Here is a 16397-nt window from a genome sequence, read left to right as displayed (position 1 = left end):
TCTCCCTCTCCCGCTCCCCCTGCTTGTGTTCCCTCTCTCGCTGTCTCTCTCTGTGTCAGATAAATAAATAAAATCTCGAAAAATAAAAATATATGATTAAATCTGAGATGCTGTGTGAAATGGCTAATAGAAAGCATTTGCACAAGCCCCTGCACCGAATAACACAGGGCTGAGTGAGCTCAGGCTGTCCTGTTATCTCATCCATCCCTCAGGCAACGTCACTTCCAAATCAGCTCAGAGAAATGAGAATTTATTCTCCATTAAATAACTCATCCTAATGTTTAATAACTACTACAGTCACTTGGGGTTTTTTTCCCCAATTTGAATTTGTCTAAATATAGCGAGAGCTCAAATTCTTGGCCCCAGAATGCAGCTTCTTAAAATCTTAATATATGGTATGATTTTGTTTCTGTTTATCTAATAGGTCAGAGTCCCTAGATGGACTTGCAGTGCAGTATCCTTGGATGCAAAAATGTAACACATTTTAGACATCTTTGTTAGAATTTTATATTCTTCATCAGATACGGCACACAGATAGCGCCCCTAGAATAACCATGTAGGCAGGAAAATTGGGGGAGCAATGAAAACCTGTCATCCATGTCATTATTTCTGCATTCTGCCTTTCGGGAGGAGGAGAAGTGTCACTCAGGGCATCTCAGCAATTGCCTGAGCTGCATCGGTGTCCCCAGCTGCCTGACACGATCCTGTCGAGCTTGCTGACACCCTCCTGTTTCCTCCCCTATCTGTGCATCCCTACTCTCTTCTCAGTGGAAACAGGCCCGGTATTTGTTCCAACTGAATGGTAAATAGAGGCACGCACAATACTGATGGGGTTTCCATTTTTAAAAGAACAGCTACCAGCTGCCTTGGGTGCTCGACAATGTGCTAGACACCACGCTCAGTGTCATTTCATTCACCCTTCGTAGCAAAGGTCCTCCGAGGTGATATCTATTGTTACTTCGTTTTACAGATGAGGTAGCTTACACTCCAGGAGTTAAAGTAACCTGCTCCACTTGTAAGTGAGAGAACTGGGGTTCAAAATGAAGTCACACAGTCAACAGAGAAAAATCTCCTAACTGCTCTATGTGTCCTCAGCATCACTGATGAGCATACCCTCAGGAGGCCAGGGGCTTAGCAGGATGGGCTGATCCCCCTGACTCCTCAGCAGCCATGAAGCTCCCAGCTTTTTGTTCTTCCTCTGAGGGAACAGCTGAATGAGCAGCTCCTTTTCTGTATGAATCTGAAGGATTCCCCGGCAAGGCCTCCTACACGGGCCTTCAGACCCTCTCAACTCCTCCGTCATGCCTGTAGTGTTTTTCCAGGGCATAAACCTTCCCATCTCCCAGTGAAGATGAATCCATCTGGATTAGATTTAGCTCCTGGAGATGGGGCGGGAAAGGAGAAAGAGCAGCTAGCTATAAAAGGCCATAGAAAGACCAGGAAACTATTCAGGAATAAGTAGGTAGGCTCTGAAGTCAAACTTCACCTACCAAGCTGCTGATTGCCAATCGGCCCATTCCAAAAAGAATGAAAGGGTAACGTTCGCTTGCCCCCAGTCTATTCTTTCCACTTTGGAGCCCACACATCCAGCATATGGGACTTCACACAGCACTAAAACCAAGTTCCCACCTTGCCTCTTGCCCTTCTTGCTGCAATTTACATGCATTTATATTTTAAAAAGCTGATCATTTGGAGAAAGGAGTTCACTTCTCAACAAAAATCTACAGCTGATATAAATCATAATTTCCATAAGGCTTTCACTCCATGTTGCTCTGCTGGGCACCAAGAAAGCAGCATCTCTGCTTGATCTGGAGAATGGTGATCACAGGTGAGCTATTCTGCACCACTGGTCTCATTCAGACCATCTCTAAGGTGTCCCATGGGGGCCTAAGCTGTTTAGTAGAGGCTTCAGGAATGGGCTAGGAGAATAATGGTAAAGAGATTGGCCTGGGAGTGCTGGGGTAATTCTATTACTTAAGTCACAAAGTCAAATTAATTCCAAGGAAATATTTATGAAGTTTATTTACTATCTATCTTCCACATTAGACTAGGGCTGGATTAAGAGGGAACCCAGCCAGTCAACTATCCCAAACATCAATCTAAAAGGGGAGCCAAAACCACGTACTGCTAAAACCTGGCCGGGATGTCATAAGAAGGAAGCAGTGTGTATTGACCTCATCACTTTCAGAGCACTAAATATGAACGGAAGAAACACTAAATGCCTCCCAGCAAGAAGGAAAAATATCAAAGGAACAAGTTAAACCGCATTCTAAGGAGCTGAAAGGAATTAGCCCCAGGGCTTTTGCTTTGTTAGATGAGACTTACAGATTTGAGGGCAGCTAAATTGCTCTGGACCAGAGAGAAGAGGCAGAGAGCACTCCCGCTAAAAAGCACTCGGATCCCTCCCTCTCAGTTTAAGGGATGCCAAATTATTCCCCTGGCCGGGGTAGCCACCGATCTTGGTGTGGCTCTGGCTGGAGGGAGAGCTCCATGTAGACAGGGCTACAGCTGTTATGTTCAAGACTGTCCACTCAGCGGGCGCCTGGGTGGCTCAGTTGGTTAAGCGACCGCCCTCGGCTCAGGTCATGATCCTGGAGTCCCGGGATAGAGTCCTGCATCGGGCTCCCTGCTCAGCGGGGAGTCTGTTCTCCCTCTGACCCTCCCCCCTCTCATGCTCTCTCTCTCTCATTCTCTCTCTCAAATAAATAAATAAATAAAATCTTTTTTTTAAAAAAAAAAAGACTGTCCACTCAGCATCTAGCTCTGTGCCTGCCAGTGTGCACCCTAGAGGCATGACATGGCTCTGCTCTAGGGGGCGCCATTCGCAGATTGTGGGGTCAGTGTATCAGCCTCCCAGGCAGTGCACTACCATGTGGGCTGCATACAGAGACCCCAAGATTTGTAGGTTGGCCTATTGAATGAGTAAATAACATGTAGACAGAGAAGGATTAACTTTTTCCCCCCAGCCTTTTCTCCCCACATCCGTGTCATTGCCTTCATTTAGTCTTATGCCTTCCTCAGTTGACTTGAGCAGGGCAGAAGGGCTTTCTGCCTCTAACCTTCCTGTGCTAATTCATTCTCCTTATTTGGCATGAGTCAGCTCTCTGTAACAACACCAGATCATGCCACTTCTGTTCTTAAAAGCCTCCGATGGCTTCTCATTGCCAGTAGAAAGGATAGACTTCTTAGTGTGGAAATAAGACCCTCTATGATTAGTCCCAAACTGACTTGTCCAGAATCATCTCTCACTACTCCCTCCTTTTTATGTTCCGTGCTCCAGCCATGCCCAGTGTCAAATTCACTACATGCCTTCTCACTTGGGGCCACTGCCCATTCCATACCTGCTCCCAAGTCTCACCTTTTTTCCCCTTTTGGGTATTGGCATGGGTTTTCCACATTGAATATATCTTTAAAAACAAATATTTTTGTCATATTATGTATTTTTAAAAGATTTTATTTATTTATTTATTTATTTATCTGAGACACACACATACACACAAACACACACACACACACAGAGGGGGGCAGGGAGAGGGAGAGAATCTCAAGCAGACGCCACACTGAGCATGGAGCCCAACCGGGGGCTTGATCTCACGATGCTGAGATCATGACCGGAGCCAAAACCAAGAGTCAGATGCTCAATCGACTGAGCCACCTAGGTGCCTCTGTCAAATTATACTTTTTTTTTACGAATTTTTAATTTTAGAATAGTTTCAGATTTACAGAAAAGCTGCAAATAGAGTACACAGAGTTCCCACAGATCACACACCCAGTTTTTCTTATTGTTAACATCTCATGCTGGCCCTGGTGCACTTGTTGTAACTAATCAATCAATAGTGATACCTTATTATTAACCTAAGCCCATACTTTATTCAATGTATGAACCAAAGCTCATACTTTATTTCCTTAGTTCTTATTTGATTTTTCTGTTGCAGGATCCTCTCCAGGATATCACATTACATTTAATTTTGATGTGTCCTGAGGCTTCTCTTGGTTATGGCGGTTTCATAAACTTCCCTTGTTTTTTGATGGCCCTGACTCTTTTGAGGACTACTGGTCAGATATTTTGTAGGATGCCCATCTACTAGAATTTGCCCGGTGGTTTTTTTCCTGATTACGCTGGGGTTATACGTTTTGGGGAAGAAGACCACAAAGTGCCATTCTCGTCACATGATATCAAAGATAAATGCTATCAACATGTCTTAACGCTATTAATGTCAACCTTGATCACCTGGCTGGGGTGGAGTTTTCCAGGTGTCTCTTCTGTAAAGTTACTTCCCATACCCTTTTCCGTACTGTATTCTTCGGAAGGAAGTCACTATATGCAGCTCATACTTAAGGGCTGGGAGGTTATGCTCCACCTCCTTGAGGAGGGAGCATCTACATAAATTATCAAATTAGATTTATAAAACCATTTTGTTCTCTTGAACGTCTATTTTTACCCACAAATTTCTAATAACCAGTGTGGCTTATTCTCAGTGGATTGTTTTGACTTTGGGTCGTCACAGAATTAGAGTTAAAAGTAGATATATGGTTCAGATTTTCTCATTTCCTTTCAAGGTCTATCCTCTGAACTGGAATTACTTGTTACATTTTAAATATATAATTTATAGCCTTTATTTAAACTTTACGAATAATAGAGAATGCCATCTATTCTCTAGAAAGAGGAGAAACAAAAGCCTTGAAATGTTAATGATTCAGATTAGCAGAAAGTGAAAATTATTAATACACTAGACAACTATTGTTTTATATATATCTGCCTAGGGAGAAGTTGTAGAGGAATTTTGACCTGTTAAGAAAAAAAAATCATTTATTCTTAAAGTGGCACAAATGCAGTCTGACCATCTGAGGACAATTCAGTGACCGTCAAGAATCTGTTCCGATGCTCTCCCATGTCCCACACCAATACGTGTTATTACTTGAGTACCACGATGTGAAGCAGAAAGAGGCGACTCTCCCGCGCGAGTTCCAACGCTGTATGTTCTTCATTTAATATACTTTCCCAAAAGAAAGAATCCGCCACTGCCTATTATCAGATTCAGACAGATTGTCCTGTTTTTTGAATTGGTAAGTCTTTAGAGTAAACATCTCTTGGCACAAACAGATTGTGCTTGTAAAGCCTTTCTGTCTAAAAGACAGAAAAACCCACCACCAAAAAGAAATATCTTGTTCTAGCTTTCCACAAAAGTCAGCTTGAAAAAAGGCAACAAACTGCACCCAGATGGCAACTAGCTCATCACTACCCGCCTCACGGAATTCCAATGACCTTTTTTCCCCAAGCCAGTTTATGTGTGAATAAGACCTAAATCTAGACCCTTTAAGATTTACAGTAAAGTTGTTATCCCTAAGTATTCTCAATAAGTAAACAGTTAAGACATGATTGAAATGGCCTGAATTTGATCCCTGGAATCCCCCTAAAAGTGCTTTCCCTGGGGCAGAATTTCCCTGAGGGGGAAAAAAAAGAACAAAAGAAATGAAATCAGACTTTATTCTGGAATATCTGCATTGGTAAGCTCCTTTAGCTATTAATCACAGAAATGTGTCTTAAAGTTGAACTTTCTAAAGCAAAACTGCACAGTATTTAGTAAATGTAAAATACATTATTGAAATTCATAAGCAAGCAAGCAAGCCATGGGCACTAGAATGAGTGATTCAGGAGCTTCACATTAGTCATTTTATTTGTTTTTTTAAATTAACATATAATGTATTATTTGTTTCAGAGGTACAGGTCTGTGATTCATCAGTTTTACACAATTCACAGCGCTCACCATAGCACATACCCTCCCCAATGTCTATCACCCAGCCACCCCATCCCTCCCACCCCCCTCCACTCCAGCAACCCTCAGTTTGTTTCCTGAGATTAAGAGTCTCTCATTTGGTTTTGAAGTGACCAACTATAGGAGGCATATCATGTCCACCCAATTATCTCCCTGTATTCCAAACAGGTGACACTGGGTATGTCTCAGTAGACACAACATGGAAGCCAACGACATCAGAATTATGTGAGTGACTGTTCCCACCTGGAGAACTATACACATCTCTGTATGTTGCCATGAAGTGAGATCCACCGCATTTACCAAACAGTATACAAAGTAAGATCTAATTTTTGGTAAAATACAGATCTATAGTATGAAGGTCTACATATGCAAAAAAAAAAAGTCTAAAATGCACTAAAATGCGAACAGTGCTGGATTGTGAGAATATGAGTGATCTTTATTTTTCTCTTGTACTTTACTATACTTTCAGAATTTTTCTAATAGTACTTTTTAGAAACTTAAAATAATTTAAAAATAAAGATAGACATAAACATATTTTTCTCTTTCCTGCGAGAATTTTCTTTCTTTTTCTCAGTCATATGTCTCTTAACTTACTTTCATACCCTTCGCTATTTGCAACTAAGTGGAAGGAATTCGGACTTTCTAAGAAAAAATGTATTAACAGTATGGTATCTGATGGTGACTTGGATCAATTGGAGGCTACATAGAAAAAAATTAAAATTCCATTTGGTTTTTTTCCTGCAACAATTTTTAAAGCCTCTTAAGGGTTTATAAACAGTCTGACTATACATCAAATTTTTGTATTTACAGCATCTGTTATCGTTGGTGGTCATAAACATAACTTGACTTTTTTCCACGAGGAAGAGAAGTATGCAGTTTCTCTGGTTAATTCGCATATCTAAAAGCCTCAAAATCTCCTGGAACTGATAAAGTCTGTCAGAGTCCCTTTGGTAGGAATGAGGGGAAGCTCATGCATTAAACAGGACCAAGTTCTCATATTCAAATGAATTTCCAATAGTTTGTGCATCTTTTTGAGTTGTAAAATAGGAAAGTTTCTGGCAGCAAAACTAATATGCATTGCCTTGGTTAGTGCATGAGCCATGAGAAGGGTACTGGCAGCCACAACAGAGGAATATACTCTTCATACGCCCTTGACCACTTCTTCTCTAGGTACAGGCCCTTCTCTGGGTAAGGTGTCCAGCTACAGGAGGGAAGGGCAAACACAGAGCAGTGGGGGAGGAAGGAGACAACCACATAACCAACTAGAGTCAACTGAGCAATGCTCCAGACACTCTGAAAAATTCACTGAATGCAGAAAATCATAATATAGGGATTGAAAACACGGCTCCTAGAATAGTGCTTAAACTTTTAATGCACACCAGGATCACCCTGAAGAGATTGTTAAAACACAGATTCTTGGGCCTCCCATCCAAAGATTTGGATTCAGTCAGTCTAGAGTATGCACAAGAATTTGCATTTTTCACAGATGCCCAGATATTGTTGATGCTGCTGGTCTACAGATCACACTTTGAGAATAAATAGACTCTATTTGGCCTTAAATACTGTCTCTACCACTCACTGGCTGTGTTAAACAAGTGGATGACCCAGTCCCTCCCAGGCTCAGTCAACTCCTCTGTGAAATGGGGTAATACTAGCTCTTGCCTCCTAGTGTTGTTGTGAGGATAATATGAGAGAAGCCATCTGAGGCTCTTGGAAAATCACTCAATAAATGTCAGCTATTATTGTTAATATTAACATTATTTTGATATTGTATCAAATCTTCCTGATTTCAGTTGAGGAAACTGAGGCCCCAAGAGATTGAGTGACTGTCACATGGTCCCAAGGCTAGTGATCAGTGAAGCTGACATGTGGACCTTGGGCTTCCCGACCATCTCAAGACACCAGATGGAGCGTACCCTGGGACATCTCGCAGAGGCTGAACATTTTCAGCTGGTCTCAAACCCATGATCTTCATGTAGGAAATAAATACCAAAACAAGCCTGCAAAGGTTGCAAGCATCTAACAAAGCTGACTGACACCAACCCCGTGTCCGGCTTCTGCCAAATTGAAAGGGAACATACTGTCCTGGGTTATCAAAATGGGAAACCAAGGTCATGCTGAATGAGGAAACTGTTAGAGCCCTAATAACTGAGGTGTTGGTATTCCTCCTCTTTCTGGAGAAAATGAGGGGTCTGGTGGACATGAAACACATCCCTTGACCCCAGGAATTCATCAAGGGGACAATTCACAGTCATAATCTAAGCTGCCAACAGGACACTTGGGATAACAGAAAATTATCCCCAGACTGTTGCCTACCTTTGGCCTGCTGAAAAAGAGAATTCTTTAACTTTGGCTTTAATAAAATACACAATTATGCATTTTTTAGAAGAACAGAACAAGCATCCTTTCCCAGCCAATAGAATGTAATGTGCTTTTCAGTAAAGCTGCTGAGAAAAGCAATAAATCCCAGCCTTGCCATAGTAATATGTCTAACCTAGATATCAAGAAAGAAGATGTTCTTCTCAAATCTCCATTCAGCTTTCTGCTTTGGGAAATTGGAACACTAGGGAGAAACAGAGATCCTGGAACGTTATCTTCAAAGCAGAACTGAAAGGAATACTTTAGATTAAGAATAACTTCACAACATTCAGAAGATTCCAGCAATCCTTACGCGATACCAGAAAACTGCTTTGAATTTTTAATGAATTGATAACTTACTTAACAGAATTATGATGATGATTAATACAGACCGTAGCACACAGTAAATGCTCTGTAAGTGTTTGCAACCACGATTATGAATTATGATGATTTGGGGCTGTGGTAAAGCCAAGGGTTTACAGGCTGGTTCAGATCTCTGTGACTTTCATGATTCTGTGAAGTAAAGAGATCTGCTCCCTCAATGGGATTCAATAGAGAGAGTAACTGAGGGGAAGAAACATATTTTAACAATGAAAGTTTTAGTAAACAAGGAAACAAGTCTTTTTAAAAAGAGCTGCATTTGGGTTTTGCTCATTTTGTAAAAAATCAAATTGGTTTACGTATTCTGTGAAGAAATATTTAGGACTTTTCAAAACCACAACTGATCAATTTTAACCAGGTAATCAGAATATGCACGCAGACATACAGAAGGAAAAATGGTATGTCTTTTATTCTGACTTTACAGTTCATCACAATCGGGTTCTTAGAGACCTGATGATCTCACAGGATATTTTCATGAACTGTAATTTTGTAATGTGTTCTGACATCCTACTGAGTTCTGAATGGCCAACTTTTATCAGTATTTTGGAACGGGACAGTTCCAGCTACTCATAGTACTAGGGCCCAAATGCATGTGTTTTCATACAATGTTGGAAATATAACCTATGCAGTTATTCATGAGGGTTGTAAAACTACGATTCAGGGCAAGTCAAGAAGGATGCTGATTATAATCACTTTTTCACCTCCTTTAAGAAGAGAGTTTAGGTTCATTAAACAGGGGTTTAATTTCAGCTGTGTAAAAAATACATCAGCACGTGACCAGGAAGGAATGGAAAACAGAACACGGTTTTCACCTGTCAATCATGTACCTTTCAGAATCTGTACCCCTCACAGGCTCTCCCCTCTTGTCCTGTCTGGTTTCTACTTCAATCCAGGACCACCATCGGACTCTGAGCTCTATCTATTACAAACCTACCCTGCCCTGTGAGCTAGGATGCTATCTGACCTCCCCAGCTCCTCCACTTTCTGCTACACTTCAAATATTAGCTGACAGTTAGTAGAATTCCCAGCCTTTCCATGTTGTGTGGTCTTGGGGAGTTCCTACCTCACCTCAGATGGCTCCTACTGACCCCAAACCAACTCATCTATGGCCAACGGCCCATGCAGCCCCCTGATTTCCTGCGAGAGGTAACTCTGAAATTGATGCATTAGGCAGGAGGGTGATTAAATGTTTTGTTCAGTCTTACTAAAGTAGGCTACAGACATAATTTCATACAATAAAAAGTGGGAGTCAAGAGAAAAATGGGGTGGCAGGGTCCAAAGTTTTCATGTAAACTACAAAGCCTTGCAGAAGAAGTTCCCTGTTGGATAAACTTGCTTTATGTTCTCCCCCATCCTTCTTGCACAGCACGTTTATGTCTTAGACCAACGTGTTCTATCAGTGGAGGATGTCTAGACACCTTTCCAGCTTCCCTCTGCTGCAAAGGCAAGCACCTTATTTTTTGAAGCCTGCTGACTGGCTACATCATGTAGAAAGGGTTATTAAATTCATCTAGCTCTCAGTGCTACTTTCCCCAGAAAGGAAGACTTTGAGGAAATCAAAACAGCAGCAGGTTATGCAGGCAAACACTCATTTAGCTGTCATTAGCCCTCGGTGAGGAATCCTAATTCTGCCACGAAGGGCAAAAGAAGGCAGCTTTATTTCTCATCTGCATCTTTTGAATTCTAATAAGGAAAAAAAAAAAAGACATCTTTCTTTTTCTTTTTAAAGCCTAGAAGGAGATAGTGATCTATCTTTGATCACTTCCATGCCTTACTTACAGAATATAATAAAGAATTGCTCAAATAGCAAAATACAGTGTGATCTCCATCTACAACTAGAATTATGTCCCGCACAACAGCATCAGCTAGCTAATTCTGAGCCAAATAACAGTGAATCATTACATAAAAATTCACAAAAAAACAAATTTTCTTTCTCTAGAAGGCTTCCAAGCCATCTATCTCAAAGCTCCACTAAATAGTTTTGCATTCATCAAAACGTACTTAAAACTAAGGGTGCCCTAGGCTCTGAAAGATCAGTGGCCGGGCAGTAATGTGGTGCCACCTAGCTTCCCTCCTCAGGGATATTCGTCCATCACTAGATGTTCTCAAATGCCTGAAGAAATTAGACTAGGTTCAACAATGGGCTACGGCTTGATGAGTCAGAAACAGACAAAGAGAAAAAAATGCCTCCTTTCATAGTCAGGCAAAGACAATTGAACACCAGAGGCGGAGCCTGGAGATCCTCTGCAATCTGAGCCCACTACCCCAGCCAGCCTTTCTCCACCTCATCACCTGTGTCTCTGCAGGAGGAGAAGGTGATCTGGAACACACACACGGTGCTTCTGGTAGGGGCTCGGCACACCGTGCGTTTCTCCTGACCACCTCCACACACGCCTTCAATATTCCCACCTCTGTCAAAAATGCTCTTCCCAACCAAGGACTCCTCCTGCTTTAATCCCCCTCTCAGATCCTTCCAAATTCAAGTCTCACTTCCCATTGCAGCCTTTCCCTGACCATACCAAACTCCAACAATGGTCTCACCTCTGGGTTACACTGTGTTCTCAGTTCTTCATTGCGTCTTTTGTTACTCTGCGTGCGCCTACTTGCCCATTCCAGTCCTCAATCTGGGGTTTCCTACTCGTCCTTCGAGGCTCAGCTCCACTGTCAGCAGCTCTTCTTGACCACACACGCCCTCCGACAAACCCATACGCTGCCTCCTTCCTGTGTATACCTCTACTAGAGAACTCTTTTTTTTCTCACCGTATTAGACTCTAAGCAGGGGCTGTGTTTTAGCCTTCCACTTTAATCACCAGTAAATTGTTGTTGAGTAAATGAATGGCTGAAAGAATGAGACATAGCCTTTGAATTATTTAACGTTACACAGGGTTTCTCCAACTCGTCTACATTTCTTGTGGAAGGACTGTATCTTTCAATCCTTCCCTTGCCATAATCCTCCCCACAATGACTGATCCTTGCTTAATCCCTTCTGACCCTACTTAAAAAAAAAGAAAAGCAAACAAAACGAAAACCCTACATTTCCCTAGTGAATTTACTCTCCACTCTCTAAAATAAGCAGTCTCCTTCCCCTTCCCATCCACACTCCTACTCTCATTCCCAACTGAAGGCTTTGCTTCTAATTTCACTGAAAAATAGATGTAATCTGGGTTCTGGCTGTTTCATTGACCAGACACTGAGATCTTCCTTCCACATAATATTGAAAAATGCGTAATAAAATACTTTTTTAAAAAATTTGCAAATCATTGGATGAAATGGCAAAAAATTAGGGAAATGAGATGGCATCCGAAGTGAGACCAGGAGACGAGGGAAGCACTGAAGCATCCCACACATGCTGCTGACGTACCCACCCTTGGCTCTCATTGCTCAGGAGGGACTGGAGGTAAAGACTACATTTGGCCCCAGGCACTGGAGCCAGGTAGAGGTCGGCCCACACCCAAGACACACACTGTTCTCAACACATCATCCAGAGTGGTCATTTCAAAATGTCTCTCAACTGCTCACAATCCCTCAGTGACTCCTTATTTCCATGGCCCTCCAAGGCTCTCCTTGACCAGAGGTTCCTCCCCACCTCCTTGAACTCCCTCTTGCCTCTCCCACTCATTCACTCCACTCCCACCATACTGGCCTCCTTGCTCTTCCTCATGTTGTTGCAACCCCTGTGGTAAGCAGCCACACCTCTTCCCACATCAGGTCCTCAACTTCCCATTCCCCTTTCTAGTGCTCCCCTTTCATGCTTCTCATCTTCATGTGGCCTATCCCCCACTCCATCCAGCTCAGTATAACATCCTCAAAAAGGCCTTCCTTGATTATATTATAAGATAGACCTCTCTCCCTTCATTCTCCATTCCCTCCCCCAAATTCACCTTGCTTCACAGCACTATCATGGCCTGAAAGTACACGTCAAGTTTTTGTTAAATATTTATTATCTGTCTTCCCAACTTGAATGTGAACTTTATGATGCAAGAAATTTTCTTTCTTATTTAGATCAATAAACCAATCCTAGCCTGGGTCTGAAGAGGGGTGCTTTATTCACACTTAACTTTGTCCAAATGATAGGGTCTTCAGAGGAAAGGGGGCATGAAGGGAGGTGTATTATTTGCTGTGGGATAATGGCAATAACAAACAACCCCGAAGCTTCTGGGACCTCACACAATAAAGGTTTATTCTTTGCTCAGGCTGTAGTCCTCACGGGTGTTCCTAGTCGGATGGCCCAACTGGTGAGCAGGCTTGCTCAATCTAGTGGCTCCACTGTCCCCTAGGACCTCGGAGTCCTCCACTGAATCCTTTGCGTCTGTCAGAAGATTGGAAACTAGGGAGACAATAGAGTATTATCCAGGAGGTTGTAGGGGTCAGGTTCCATCAGAACACAAGTTCACAATCAGAACTTTGATGGAGCCTGGGAAAGCATTTTAACTGATTCCAGAGGGAAAAGGAAGTAGGGTGTGGTGAAACCACAGCATAGTAGGGTCTGTCATGAGAGGTAACCAGCAGGCAATGTACAAGCTGTTTTTCAAAGGATGAGAAACTTACCCTGGAAAAGTGTTTCAGGAGAAGGGAACAGCAGATGCAAAGGCAAAGAAATATATCAAAATAATAGCATACTTTAGGAACTTCAGGCTGCTGATGTGGCTGAATCCATTGTGAATGTACAGTGTGAAACAAAAAGGCATAAGGTTGAGGGAATAGGCAGACTCTAGACCATGAAGGACCCTGTATGCCATGACAAAACGTTCAGACTTATTCTGGGGGTAGCAGGGAGCTTTTGAAGGATATTAAGGGCACAGGTTGGAGAATAATACAATCAAATTTGTGTTCTTAAAAGATCCCTCTGATGGGGGCACCTGGGTGGCTCAGTCGGGTAAGCGTCTGCCTTCGGCTCAGGTTATGATCCTGGAGTCCCAGGATCGAGTCCCACATCGGGCTCCCTGCTCAGCAGGGAGTCTGTTTCTTCCTCTGACCCTCCCCCCCCCATGCTCTCTCTCAAATAAATAAATAAAAATCTTTAATTAAAAAAAAGATCCCTCCAATGGAATGATCTGTATGGAAGATGGCTTTGGATAGAGGGAATGGACATAAGATAATTAGAAAGCTATTGAAGAAGGATAACAAGAAATGTTGAGGGATAGAAGTCAAAATAAGATAATAGTTACACAGTGCTTGTTAAATTATTTTTTCTTCTGGAAAGTCTCATGAGCATACTTATTCTCTTTGATGAACTGAAGACCCTAATATTATTCTTGAAGTTTAGAAATCCATCTCATAGAGCTTAGTAAAGTCACATTTTAATTAAATCTTTAATTAGATTTCTAATGCCTATCATTTAAAGCTAAAGGTAAGTCTAAATGGATAAAGTTATTTTTCAGTCAATGCTAAGTATTATTTGGGGGAGGAAAGCAAGGAGTAGAGTTATGGGTGGGGATGAGTAAACTCTCACTTACATTAACAGTATGTATATGAGGGGGGAAAATTGATAAACATCTCTCCCCAATACCCACTGTGACAATATAATTCTAATCAAAAAACAAATAGAAAAGATAGATTGTTCATCATAACGCTGTATTTATCTCCACTAGATAAATTAATATCGCACTTCAATTAAATTAAGCTTTCAGTGTTTCCATAACCACAACTACCAACATGTTTACACTTTTCTCCTTATAATGACAAACCTTTCCATTCATAACAATTCTTTCTTTTTTGTCATCTTTTTATTTTTAAATTTTTTTACAGCTTTACTGAGGCATAATTGACAAAAAATATATATGTAAGTGTACTCTGTAATGTGTATTCATTGTGAAATGATTACTATAATAAAGTTAATTAACACATTCATCACCTCACATAGCTACTATTTTTATTTATTTTGATACAGTGAAAACACTTTAGATCTACTCTCTTAGCAAATTTCAAGTACACATTATAATATATTTTATTATTTATTTATTATTTATTTATTTTTAGAGAGAGAGTATGAGGAGGGTCAGAGAGAGACAGGGAGAGAGAGAGAGAATCCCAAGCAGGTTCCACACCCAGCGCAGTGACCCATGGGGGGCTCGATCTCATGATCCTGAGATCATGACCTGCAGGATGACCAAGAGTTCTATGCTTAACCGACTGAGGCCCACGATACAGTATTTTTTTTTTTTAAAGAACTGTTTATTTTCCATCAACCTTCTTTCCACTTTGTTTGCCTTTGTTGAAGAGGAAGACCACTCTGGTTGTTCCCACACATTCTGTGGCCTGAGCAGTAGGAGCTGCAGACCAGTCTTCTACCGCCAGCTGGACGCTCCAGTCCTCAGTGGGGAACTGCTGAATAGGCACAGAGGGCACCTGCACGCCGTCAGGCCAGTCTGTGACTTCAGGTTGAATAGCAGTGAACTCAGGAAATGGAACAGTCCATTCACCCTGAAAGTCCTCCTCGGTCACAGAATTCTCAGCAGTGACCTGCCCTTCCTTTTCAATCTCTTCAGGATCTCTGTGGAAGTAGAGATCAGGCATGACCTCCCATGGGTGCTCACGGGAGATGGTGCCACGCATGCATGGAACTTCCCAGGCCCACTGAGTGAGCTCCCTTGTTGTTGCAAGGGATGGCAATGTCCACGTAGTGCAGAGGAGAGTCTGTTACCCAGAGCGATGATAGGCAGGTTAACATAAGACGCCTCTGTAAGAGGCTGGTGGTCAGCCCTGGGCTCAGTAACCACCAGCAGTCTCGGCTCCCGGAAGGCTGCCTGGATCTGGGTAGTGAAGGTTCCAGGAGTGAAGTGGCCGGCAGTAGGAGTGGTTCCGGCAGCAAACTTCAGCACAGCTCCTGGCCAGTATTCCTGGATGATGATACCGACATCAGCCAGGTTTTTAGCGGCAACCATGGCATGAGCTGCCAGCAGAAGCTTCTCCCAGGTTCTCTTCAGATTTCTGATGTAGATACCATCACTTTCCCTTTTGTAGATGTACTGTTGCATTTGGAAGTCAAGGTCGGTGCCCCCTAAGTGGGTTCCTGCTGTAGGGAATGTGAGGACATCCTTCTCCTTCATTTGCAGGACATCAAGGGCTCTGGACATTGTGAAAATTGCCCTTTAAGTTATGATGGGAACACAAAACAATGCTGTATGGATCCTTCCCTGGGTAACACACAAAAGCCCTCATTACAGTATTTTTAACTATAGTCACCATGCTGTACTTTAGACCCTCAGAATTTATTCCTCTTATAATTGGAAGTTTGTACCTTTTTTTTTTTTTACTTGTTTAGGGTAATTTTATTTTATTCTTTAAAATTTTTTAAGTTTTTATTTAAATTCTAGTTAGGCAACATATAGTGTAAATTAGTTTCAGGAGTAGAATTTAGTGATTCATCACTTACATGTAACATCCAGTACTCATCACAAGTGCCCTCCTTAATCCCCATCACCCATTTTGCCCATCCCCCTGCCCACTTCCCCTACAGCAACCCTCAGTTTTTTCTCTATGGTTGACAGTCTCTTATATGGTTTGCTTCCCTCTCTTTTAACCCCCTCTTTCCCTGTGTTCATCTGTTTTGTTTCTTAAATTCCACATATGAGTGAAATCATACAGTATTTCTCTTTCTCTGACTGACTTATTTCATTTAGCATAATATACTCTAGCTCCATCCACTTCATTGCAAATGGCAAGATTTCATTCCTTTTGATGGCCAAGTAATATCCCATTGCATATATACACCACATCTTCTTTATCCATTCATCAGTTGATGAACATTTCAGCTCTTTCCGTAATTTGACTATTGTCGATAATGCTGCTATAAACCTTGGGGTGCATGTGCCCTTTCAAATAATTATTTTTGTATCCTTTGGGTAAATACCTAGTAGTGCAATTGCTGAGTCATAAGGT

At 41.9% G+C, this 16397-nt stretch overlaps 1 pseudogene; it reads right to left on the bottom strand.

The window, feature by feature from the left end:
* Positions 1-14690: 14690 nt before the first annotated feature.
* Positions 14691-15592, bottom strand: LOC113926478 (annotated as a pseudogene).
* Positions 15593-16397: the final 805 nt, after the last annotated feature.

The sequence above is a fragment of the Zalophus californianus genome, chromosome 4 (genome assembly GCF_009762305.2).
Source record: "Zalophus californianus isolate mZalCal1 chromosome 4, mZalCal1.pri.v2, whole genome shotgun sequence".
NCBI lineage: Eukaryota > Metazoa > Chordata > Mammalia > Carnivora > Otariidae > Zalophus > Zalophus californianus.
The sequence above is the reverse complement of the archived record's forward strand: the minus strand, read 5'-3'. Positions and strand labels throughout refer to the sequence as shown.